We start from the raw sequence: 10669 nt of genomic DNA, 5'->3' as shown, positions 1-10669 counted from the left end.
TATTATGGCAGGGCACAGTTAGTAGATCTTAGGAGGGCACTATGCTGGTGTACAGGCATGAACCGGGATAGGACAGAATGAGCAAGATCGAGTGTGGCTGCATACTATGGTCTAAGGCATAAAGTAGATCACAGTAGTTGGTTAGGTACATATAGGGTTGTACTTACATCAGTTGGGCAAGAACCTGGGACTAAATGTCTGCAGACTATGTCCGTACAGATAGTGTCAAAGTAGGTTTGCTGTGACCGCAGTAGATGTTACCTTCCGCTCATATGTTCCAAAGCGGTGTGAACACAAGATGAAGCCTAGGTGGAGTTGGTTTTCAGTTGGTGGGCGAAGAGGGGTTTGCCACGTCATGCTGCATGCGCGTAACAGGCGCAGAACAGGCCTTTTCTTCAGAGGCCTTCTCTGAGTGAGGCCGGCTTCCGCCTGCTGGCATGGGGCTTGTGGGTAAGTTTAGAGGCTGTTGCTTGGCAACAATAGGGGCAGCCTCGTTTTCGAGCCGAGATTCAGGTCGACCATTTTAGGATCAGGCGTGTGGCTCCGGTGTGAAGAACAACAGCTGATCACAAGCTACGAGCGTCGCTGTAGCTCACCTGTAATGGAACAGGGACTGCTGAAGTTGCGGCGTCGGTCTGGGCAGCCTGGCCATCTGTATCTTAAGTTGGATGGCTATCCGGCAGTGCGGATGCTGCAGGCTGATGGGGTTGCTCGTGTTGGGGGGAGCAGTGAATGGGCTCCTGCCCGCTCTGGAGATCTGTCTTGTTTGTTTGAATCGCTGTAGTTGTTGGTCCTTTGTGTAACTTGTTCTACTGCTCACTTTACTCTTGAGATAAGTCTGGCTGCTCAGCCATCGCTACCACTTTACTGTGTAGTACAGGCTTGTACCAAAGGTGAAATTGTACTTACACTTGTAGTCTTAATTGTATGTAGTGTTCCCAAAGGGTACTGCATATGATTCTGCCTAACAGCCACCAGAAAGGCCCCCCAAAGCATGGGGCTGCAGGTGTGCGCCCCACGGGGGGCAGATGTGTGCCAATCTGCCCCTAGGGAAGGTGCAACAAATAAAAGTAATTCAAATACATTAAAAAAAGGATTTGGGTGGAGGTGGGGTGAGGAGGGCGCACTACACCACATGATTTTGTGTGCGTTGAAAGGGGGGCTGGCCCTCTCCCCCACAACCCTGGGGGTAGATTTCAGGCCCTAGGAAGGGGCATCTGCTCCGAGGAAGGGCAACATGAGATGCCCCACATATATTTGGGACCCCCAATAGATGGGGCAGTAGGTTTAGGGCACTCTGGGGGCAGATGGGCGCACTAATGTGCCCATCTGCCGCAAGGGAAGTTGGGTAAACAAACCAGAATATTCAAAATGTTTGGGCGCAGTTGAGGGGGGCTCAGGGGCACCCTAAACCACCAGGGAAAATGGTACAGGAAAGGGCGTAGCTCTCTCCCCCTACCCAAAATGAGGGGGATCTCATGCAGCCCCCCCTGGGGGCAGATATCTGCTCCTAGGAAGGGGCATCTGACCCCAGCGAGGGCTGCATGAGATGACCCCCATCCATTTGAGGTGGGGGCGAGAGGCCCACCTCAAAACATGGGACAGGCCCCCCCAATGGATGGGGCAGTACATTTAGGGCACCGTGGGGGCAGATGAGAACACTAATCTGGCCATCTTTCCCAAGGGAAGTTGGGTAAACAAAACAGACATTCAAAATATGTGGGCGCAGTTGAGGGGGGGCTGAGGGGCACACTAAACCACCAAGGAAAATGGTAAGGGAAAGAGCAGGTGGCCCTCTCCCCACCTAAAATGGAAGGGGGTCATCTCATGCAGCACCCCCCTGGGGACAGATATCTGCTCCTAGGAAGGAGCACCTGACCCCAGCGAGGGCTGCATGAGATGCCCCCCGAATACATTTGGGGTGGGGAGAGACTGACACCACAAAACGTGGGACAGGCCCCCCCAATGGATGGGTTAGTAGGTTTAGGGCACCTTGGGGGCAGATGGGCACACTAATGTGTCCGTCTGCCCCAAGGGAAGATGGATAAACACAAAAAATAAAATCCAAATGTTGGGCACAGGTGAGAGGGGGCTGAGGGGCACCCTAAACCAGCAAGGAAAATGGTAAAGGAAAGGGGGGTAGCCCTCTCCACCTCACCCAAAATGTGGGGCACCCTGGGACAGATGTGCACAGTAATATGCCCATTTGCCCTAAGGGAAGTTGGGTAAACAAAACAAAAAAACAAAATATTTGGGCGCAGTTGAGGGGGCTGAAGGGCACCCTAAACCTCCAGGGAAAATGGCAAAGGAAGGGAGGGTGCCCCCCACCCAAAATGGAGGGGGGGCATCTCATGCAGCCCCCCCTGGGGGCAGATATCTGATCCTAATAAGCGGCACCTGACCCCAGCACGGGCTGCATGAGATGCCCCGCCCATCCGTTTGGAGTGGGGGGAGAGGGCCACCACAAAACATGGGGCAGGCCCCCAATGGATGAGGCAGTAGGTTTAGGGCACCATGGGGGCATATGGGCACCCAAGGGAAGTTCGGTAAATAAAATAAAAAAAATAAAAAAACTTTAAAATGTATGGGCGCAGTTGAGGGAGGGATGAGGGGCACCCTAAACCACCAGGGAAAATGGTAAAGGAAAGGGGGAGTGGCCCTCTCCCCTCCCCAAAATGGAGGGGGAACCTCATGTAGCCCTCCCTGGGGTTAGATTTCTGCCCCTAGGAAGGGGAAAATGTGTTTTTTACTCAGGGTGTAAGGGTCAGTAGACCACCAGGAATGGCTTGAAAGGGGGGCTGTGATCGGAGAGTAGTACTGATGACTTGTTTTTGCTGGGGTGACCATAGCGAACAAATATTTTTTTTTTCGTTTACACAGGTTTTTCTACGCGAGCTGATGCAACATTATGTGAGTACTGTTTTTTATTATTCTGCGCTTAGGGCCCATTGTCAGTGGAGTGGGTGAGACTGGGGCTGGATTGTTGGTGGTGTGGGTGGGAGTGGCCGTGTGGGGAGATATTTCGGTTGGCTGGGACACAATTGCAGGGGAAGGCCACAAATTATCCCCATGCCAGCAGAACAGTGGTTGTCTCCCATGTGGGTTGACAGTCCGCAAGGCCAGGCTGTACCTCTGGTTGTGCTACGTTACAGATGTCACCTCCGATGAGGAATGGGGATCCTGCCGGGGCTCCCTGGGACTGCCGCTGCACTTGGGGATGGTCAACCCACTTGAAAGACGGGTGCCCAAGGCCAGGTATGTGATCCCCAACCATGCTGGTATTGTGGCTGGCCTGCGTTACAGCTTCTCCCTCTGGGAAAGGATGGGGATTATCTCAGGCATCACGGGAATCACCGCTGGGCTTGGGGACGTTCAACCCACACTGGAAGTCAGCCACCCAAGGTCAGGGATGTGACCCCCTTTACCTCTGGAGCTCTGGCTGGGTTGCGTTACAGCTTCTCCCCTCTGGGAAATGACAGGGACCCTGCCGAGGCTCCCAGGGACTGATGCTGCACTTGGGGATGGTCATTCCACATGGGCGACAGCCGCCCAAGGCCAGGGACATTACCCCTGACTTTCCTGGAGCTCTGGCTGGCCTGCGGTGCAGCTTCTCCCTCTGGGAAAGGTCAGGCACCCTGCCGGAAGTCCCTGAAACCGTTGCTGGGCTTGGGGACACAGAAACCACAAGGGAGACAGCCGGCCAAGGCCAGAGACATCTGCTCCGACTATCCTGGAGTGCGGGCTGGGCTGCGATACAGATTTTCACTTGGGAGAGGGAAGGAGACCCTGCTACGGCTCCCTGGAGCTGCCGCTGTGCTTGGGGACGGTACCCACATGGTAGATGGATGTCCAAGGCCATGGACATCACCTCCAACCTTCCTGGAGTTCTGGCTGGGCTATGCTGCATCTTTTCTTTTCAGGGAGGTATGCCGGGACTCCCTGTGTGGACACAGATGTGAGGTATCATTTTCACAAATTCCTGAAAATCTGCTGTCCGAAAAGACTTGGGGTTACCCCTGTTTTAGACTCCTCCCTTTGCACCCAAGTAGGTGTACACACACATGTGAGGTACCCTTTTTGTCGGGACACCTTTGGGAATGCGGGAAGGTAGGCCATATGGTGTTGACGGCGTGTTTCGGTGGGTGAGCCAAGTGAAATGTGTGCAAATTGGTTTTTTTTGCCACATTTCAGACTTTGCCGGGGGTTCTGGGTAATAAATTCAGGGAAGATTTGCGTGAGTCAGACCTCTGTGGATTCCCACAGGTGTCCTCTTTTCAGAAATGCATGGGGTTCCCAGTTTTCCTTGATGGCTTGGAGACCCTAGGCAAAGTGGGGTAACACAAGCTCTGGGGCCCCCCTGCAAGCCATTGTCGCGCCTTGAAACACTTGTGTATAGGCGCGTTACAAATGCCATATCATATCATATCATATCATGCTGCGGGGGCTCCCCCCAACTCTGCAACAAATCACGAGTCGCGCCACACTCTGGGCCACCCTAGATTACCACGCTTGCTCAATATGCACAAATGTGTTGCTGAAGCGGTATGCCACACACTGCACTAGGAGAAAGATATACATATGTGTTTAAATGCAATATACAGCACACTTTCTGAGAAAAAAGGTACTAAAAAGCCACAGTGTTTGCTATTGTTGTGTAGGGTAACAGCAATCCAAAACATGCAAATCACCAACAGTGCACATGAACATTAATGCTTTGCTATTAAAAATGCCATGCCACAATAAAAACATGTCCAACGGGCTGCACAATGTAGACCAGTGCAGACACATAATAACATTACAGTAACATTAAGACATACCTAGACTCGTTGCACCAAAATGCCAGTTGAAGCAATAAGACTCATCAAGAAGAGAGCACACATTCAAGCCTGCATCTCTACGGCCTCAAACAACACAGCCAAACTCTTTAAAATCTGCAAGGAACTGGCCAATCCTGTTGCGGTTTCTACCCCTCCTGTTCCCTCAACAGGCCCTCTGTACGGCTTTGGCCTCTCGCTTCTCTGCTAAAACTCAGGACATCCTGTCCACTATCTCCTTTTCCTCTCCCTCTTCCTCTCTCGGCCCCCTTTGGCCATCTCTCCCTCTCCTCTTCCTTTCTCCTCTTTCTCTCTAACACCTGACAAGGTTATCTAGACAAGTCCCATATATGCAAGTGTCATCAAAACAGATGCTTGCCTGCTCCTCCAGAACCATCAAGGACCACATTGACACGATCCAGCCTTGGCCGATTTCTGTAATCATTCTTTTGCCACTGGAACTTTCCCCTCTCCCAAATTCTTGGAAAAGCTGGCCAACTGCCAGCTTACACTCCAAACTGAATCTGTTGGTTGTCTCCATGACCATCATCTGGCTTAAGAGCTGCCAGAGGCACGGAAACTGCTCTCCTGAACACCTGTGAAGATCTGATCTCTAACCTTGATTCCAGCATTCCTTCTGTGCTCATTATTCCTCTGCTTTCGACACGGTCAACCACGTCATCCTGATCAATTGACTCTGTTAGAACCTGGGCATCATGGATCAGGCCCTGGAGTGGCTGACCTGCTTCCTCTTGGACTGCACCTCCCAGGTCAAACTTTGTCCCTTTCACTCTGCCACCAATCTCTACATGTGGCGTTCTCCAGGGCTCTATCCTCTCACCCTGGTTTTTCAACCTCGACTTGGCCCCTTTGACCCACGTGATCTCTACCTTCTCCTCTAACTTACAGTGTTGTGCCGATAACACTCAGCTTTCCTTCAGGCTCCCCTCAGCCTACTCTCATCTCTTGCTCATAACCTGGTCTCATCTTCAACTCCACTCTCTCTTTCTCTCCTCACATCTCGGATGTCACCAAGAAATCCCACTATCAGCTGCACCTCCTCAAAGGGACTCTTCCATTTCTCACTTTCCCCCAGAAGCTCACTGTCTCCAGAGCTCTGGTTCTCTCTAGGCTGGACTACTGCAACAGCCACTTTCTAAATCTGCCTTCCTCTACTCTCCACCCTCTGCAACTAATCCAGAACAGGACTGCAAGACTTATCCTTCGCCTCAAGCCCAGGGACTGTATCTCTCCAGCCATGGAATCTCTCCACTGGCTCTCTGTGGCTGCAAGGATCAAGTTCAAGACCCTTTTCATTGTGCACAAGGCTTTCTGGTGCTGGTATCTGAACTACATCCAACGCTATCTTCCAAAATACCTTCCTTCTCGAGCCCTAAGGGTTAAATACTTCTCCAGGCAGAGAGTGGGGGAGTAGATCCTTCTCCCCTGCAGGCGCCTCCCTCTGAAATGGCCTCCCTGACCCTCCCAAACCTGAGCCGGACAACCTGAAGTTCCGGAAGCAGCTCAAAACGTTCATCTTCTCATCTGCGTTCTCTCTCTCCCTCCCCTGCTGACCTACCTGCTGACCTACCTGTCTGCTGGACCAACTGGTTGTTTGGCTACCCTCTGTCTCACTGAGTCCATGCTCTTTCTTGATCAGTCACACTTGCACTTCCTCCAGGCCTACCACGCAGTTATGGGATGTAACTGTAACCCTACAGTCCCTTGTTCTCCTTGCACTACCCAGAGCCGTGCTGCCCTGGCAGCACTTACTCAGAGCATTGCTGCCCTGTTTTCCCCTCCCCTCTCCCTTGCACTTCCCCCCTCCCTTTCCCCTTGCACTTCTTGTTCTCGCACTTGCACAATCTGAATGACACAAGGCTTAGTAAGATCATTTGTCTTGTCCTCCCTCAGTTTTCCTTCTCTTGTCTTGTCGTGCCTAAAAACACTTGTGTATAGGTGCGTTATATATGACTTATCATATCATAACATATTTTATCACAGATGCCCAGAAAAATATACAGTGCCGCAGTAAGAAACGGTTAGAATGGCAGAACCCAAATGCCAGACTAGCCAGGTAATAAAACCTAGCAGGGCTGCTTTATCAGGAATGCCCAGTTAAAAAAAGTCATACCAAACTGAAGAATGACTAGACTGGCTGCACCAAAATGCCTCTCTAGCCACTAATACCACATATCATGCCTGCTTAGCATGGACATGGACGACCATTATGATTTACTGCACAACCCCCCACATCCCATCCCCTACCCCAACCTCCAAAATCTGCTCATTGGCCCAGAATTACCTCCACGTCCCTATTCCTTGTCCCAGTGCTAACGTATGAGGCTCCTTGCCTCACTGGTAAGTACTGGAGGAAGAGTGGGACTAGGAGTAATGAAGATTACAGGTAGCTAAATCAGGCATTACCTTCATGTACCTCTACCTTATCCCAGTAATTGTGTATGAGGCATAGTGCCTAAAATGCATAAAGAAGTTAGATGCCCCCACACAAATACGTTTGCTCCTCCCCACCACACGTGAAGTTAGCACCTCTCCCAACATTTGAAAAGTTAGCCCCCCTGAAATATAGGTTTTGTTGCGCCCCTGAACACAAGCACACAGACCATTTACAATATATACACACGCACACCCAGGCATCCACATATTTAAGTGTGCACCCTTTCACCATACAGGCACACCCAGGCAGACGCCTGTACATTTAAATGTGCAACTTTTCACCACACAGGCACACACACCCAGGCACCTACCCATACATTTAAGTGTGCACCCTTTCACCATACAGGCACACCCAGGCAGCCTCCCACACATTTCAGTGTGCATCCTTTCACCATACACGCACACCCAGCCACCCATACATTTGTGTGCACCCTTTCACCATACACTCACATAGGCTGTCGCCTATATATTTAAGTGTGCACCCTTTCACCATACCCTCACACAGTCACCTATACATTTAAGTGTGGACACTTTCACCATACAGGCACACCCAGGCAGCCACCCATACATTTCAGTGTGCATCCTTTCACCGTACATGGACACACACATACCCAGCCACCCATACATTTGTGTGTACTCTTTCACTATACGTGGTGTCCACACGGGCAATGTTCCCTGCTGCTACAGGATCTCATTCAAACAGATTACCAAACAAAAACTGCCATAATATTTGCAAGAGGCCTATTAGAGAAAGTAATTGATTAATAAATATACCTACATTTGAACTAATTAAGTTTGTCAAGATTCTTCAATGTACATCAATGCACAATTGAATGAACTCAATAATGATTAGTGGGAGTGCCCACACAGGTCCTTCCAGCACACTGGAACAACCAATCCAGCCACCAGTATATCATTAGTTCTTACCACCCCCTGCAAATGGGGAGGCATCTGGCGACAGGACCAAATACTTTTTTCAAATAACAGTAATTTGATAACAAAGCAAAGAAAACTAGTTGTGCCCACTCTACTCTTTCACCATACACTCACACATGCACACGTCATGGGTTGATGGGAGCCATAATACTTTAGAAATTCATTGGGCCTCATTAGGACCCTGGCGGTGACGGTATGAACCGTGGCGGTAAGGCACCGGCACCGTCCATACCGTCCCACCGCATTACGAGTTCTGTTTGTGGGTTCCTGATAGCCCGCCAGGTGATACTTGTTATCAATGGTGCTGGCGCAACCATGCTCCCCAACCCCATTCTGCCCTATTGGGCAGAATGGGGATCGGGAGCCCGGAAATACCGACACCGGCAAATGGGCAATCACCGGCCCATTCATCTTGTAATGGGCCGGTTATTGCCCAATCGCGGGAGGCAGTGCCGGTAGTGAGCATGTCAGTAGCCGTGCCTGCTATACAGGCACGGCTACCGCCATGCTCGTTATGAGGCCCATTGTTTCTTTTTGAAGTCAACCTGACTTCATTAAGAAAATATTTCTGTTAAGGACTGAACCACAACGGAAATAATTTCTTTATGAAGGCAGAGTGACTTCAAAAATAAAATATTTATTTTTGAAGTCATAGGGCTTCCCCCACCCCATGACATGGAGGCCTCCAGCCTAGGGTCTTCATGTCATGGGGTGGGGGTAGCCACCGGACTTTTTGTATTCACTCTGCCTTCATAAAGAAATGATTTCTGTTACAGAAATCATTTCTTTAGAAATGCAGAGTGAATTCAAAAAGAAAATGTAAAAAAAAAATATATATATTTTTTGTGGGGCCCGCTTCCAGAACATGTGGTCGCGGGGCCCCCCACACCGCAGGGGGTGCAGGAGCTCCTGTTAGGCCAGTGCCTAGGCACACATCTGTATGGTGTGCACATGAGCCAAATTCCTGAAAATCTGCTGTGCGAAAAGACTTGGGGTTACCCGTGTTTTAGACTTTCCCTTTGCGCCCAGGTAGGTGCACCCACACATGTGAGGTACCGTTTTCATCAGGGCAGCTGTGGGAATGTGGGACGGTAGGCTATGTGTTGTTGGCGGCGTGTTTCGGTGTGTGACCAGTGTGAAATGTGCAGAAATTATTTTCTTTCTACAAATTTGGACTTTTCCGGTGGTTCTAGGTAATAGATTCTGGGCCGATTTGCGTGAGTCAGACCTCTGTGGATTCCCACAGGTGTCCTCTTTTTGGAAATGCATGGGGTTGCCAGTTTTCCTTGGTGACTTGGACACCTTAGGCCCATATCTGTATGGTGTGCACATGAGCAAAATTCCTGAAAATCCTGCCGTCCGAAAAGACTTAGGGTTACCCATGTTTTAGGCTTTCCCCTTTGCGCCCAGGTAGGTGCACCCACACATGTGAGGTATCATTTTTGTTGGGACACCTGTGGGAACGGGGGAAGGTATGAGATTTGTTGTGTTTGATTGGTTTTTTCTAACGTTTCGACCTGTTTGCTGCTTCCCTTTCTCACACAACCCTTTCATTTTCCCAAAAGTGACCTACATTTAGTCGCTGCTTTAGACATTAGCTTGCCCTTCCTTACCACATTTGTTTTCCTTTTTTACACATGCTAAGTATGTCTGTTCAGGCCGTAAGCCTAAAACTCCTGTGTCCCATGGCTCCCCTTTTGGCTTGTGGTAATGCTTGTTTTATGAAACATTATAAAAATTGTGTGATTTCCTAACTGCAAGAGTCGGGGGAATGTAGCAGAGCATTGTTTTTCTCAAAATTCATAGAAGTCATTGCCGTACTAGGCCAACCATGTCCACCCCACACCTTTTTTTGGTAATTTTCCCGCTTTTTCGCCAAACTATAGAATTTTTCTCTACATAGTTGTTGACTGACCGGCGCAAATGACCCCTTCCTAAACTTGGAATTGTGTCTACTTTTCAGAAATGTATGCCTTTCTGGCCTCCCATTCAGCTTTCCTACTCTTTTCTTCCATTCTGTCCACGCATGTCCTATTGGAAACAAAGGCCAAAATCGCCTACCTCTCACAAATAGTTTTATTTTGTTTCCACTCAACCTGTTCTTGAAAGCATGGAAAATGGGGAATTCAGCTCAGTAAACCATTGGTTCCTAGCTCTAACAAGGAAATGAACACAGGATTCTTTGTACATTATTTTATTGGCATTTTTTGAAAAAAACTAAATTTTCTCACTTTTTGGTTATTTACTCTTACCCCCCTACAGCAAAATAGCATTCCTGGGTGCCGTTATGACCGCCTACATATGGTAAAAAAAGGGCCAAATTTGGCCAAGATGTCTATTGTAACAAAAATGTTTACAAGGGATTGAATGGCAACATACCGAAATCACCAAAAAAGGCCTTGGCACTGGGGGTGGGGGGACCCATGGCAGTTAAGGATTTAAGTAAAGTTTGCCTCCCTCTT

This window comes from Ambystoma mexicanum, chromosome 3p (genome assembly GCF_040938575.1).
Source record: "Ambystoma mexicanum isolate Mex_15411 chromosome 3p, UKY_AmexF1_1, whole genome shotgun sequence".
Classification (NCBI taxonomy): Eukaryota; Metazoa; Chordata; class Amphibia; order Caudata; family Ambystomatidae; genus Ambystoma; species Ambystoma mexicanum.
This window is presented reverse-complemented; position numbering follows the sequence as displayed.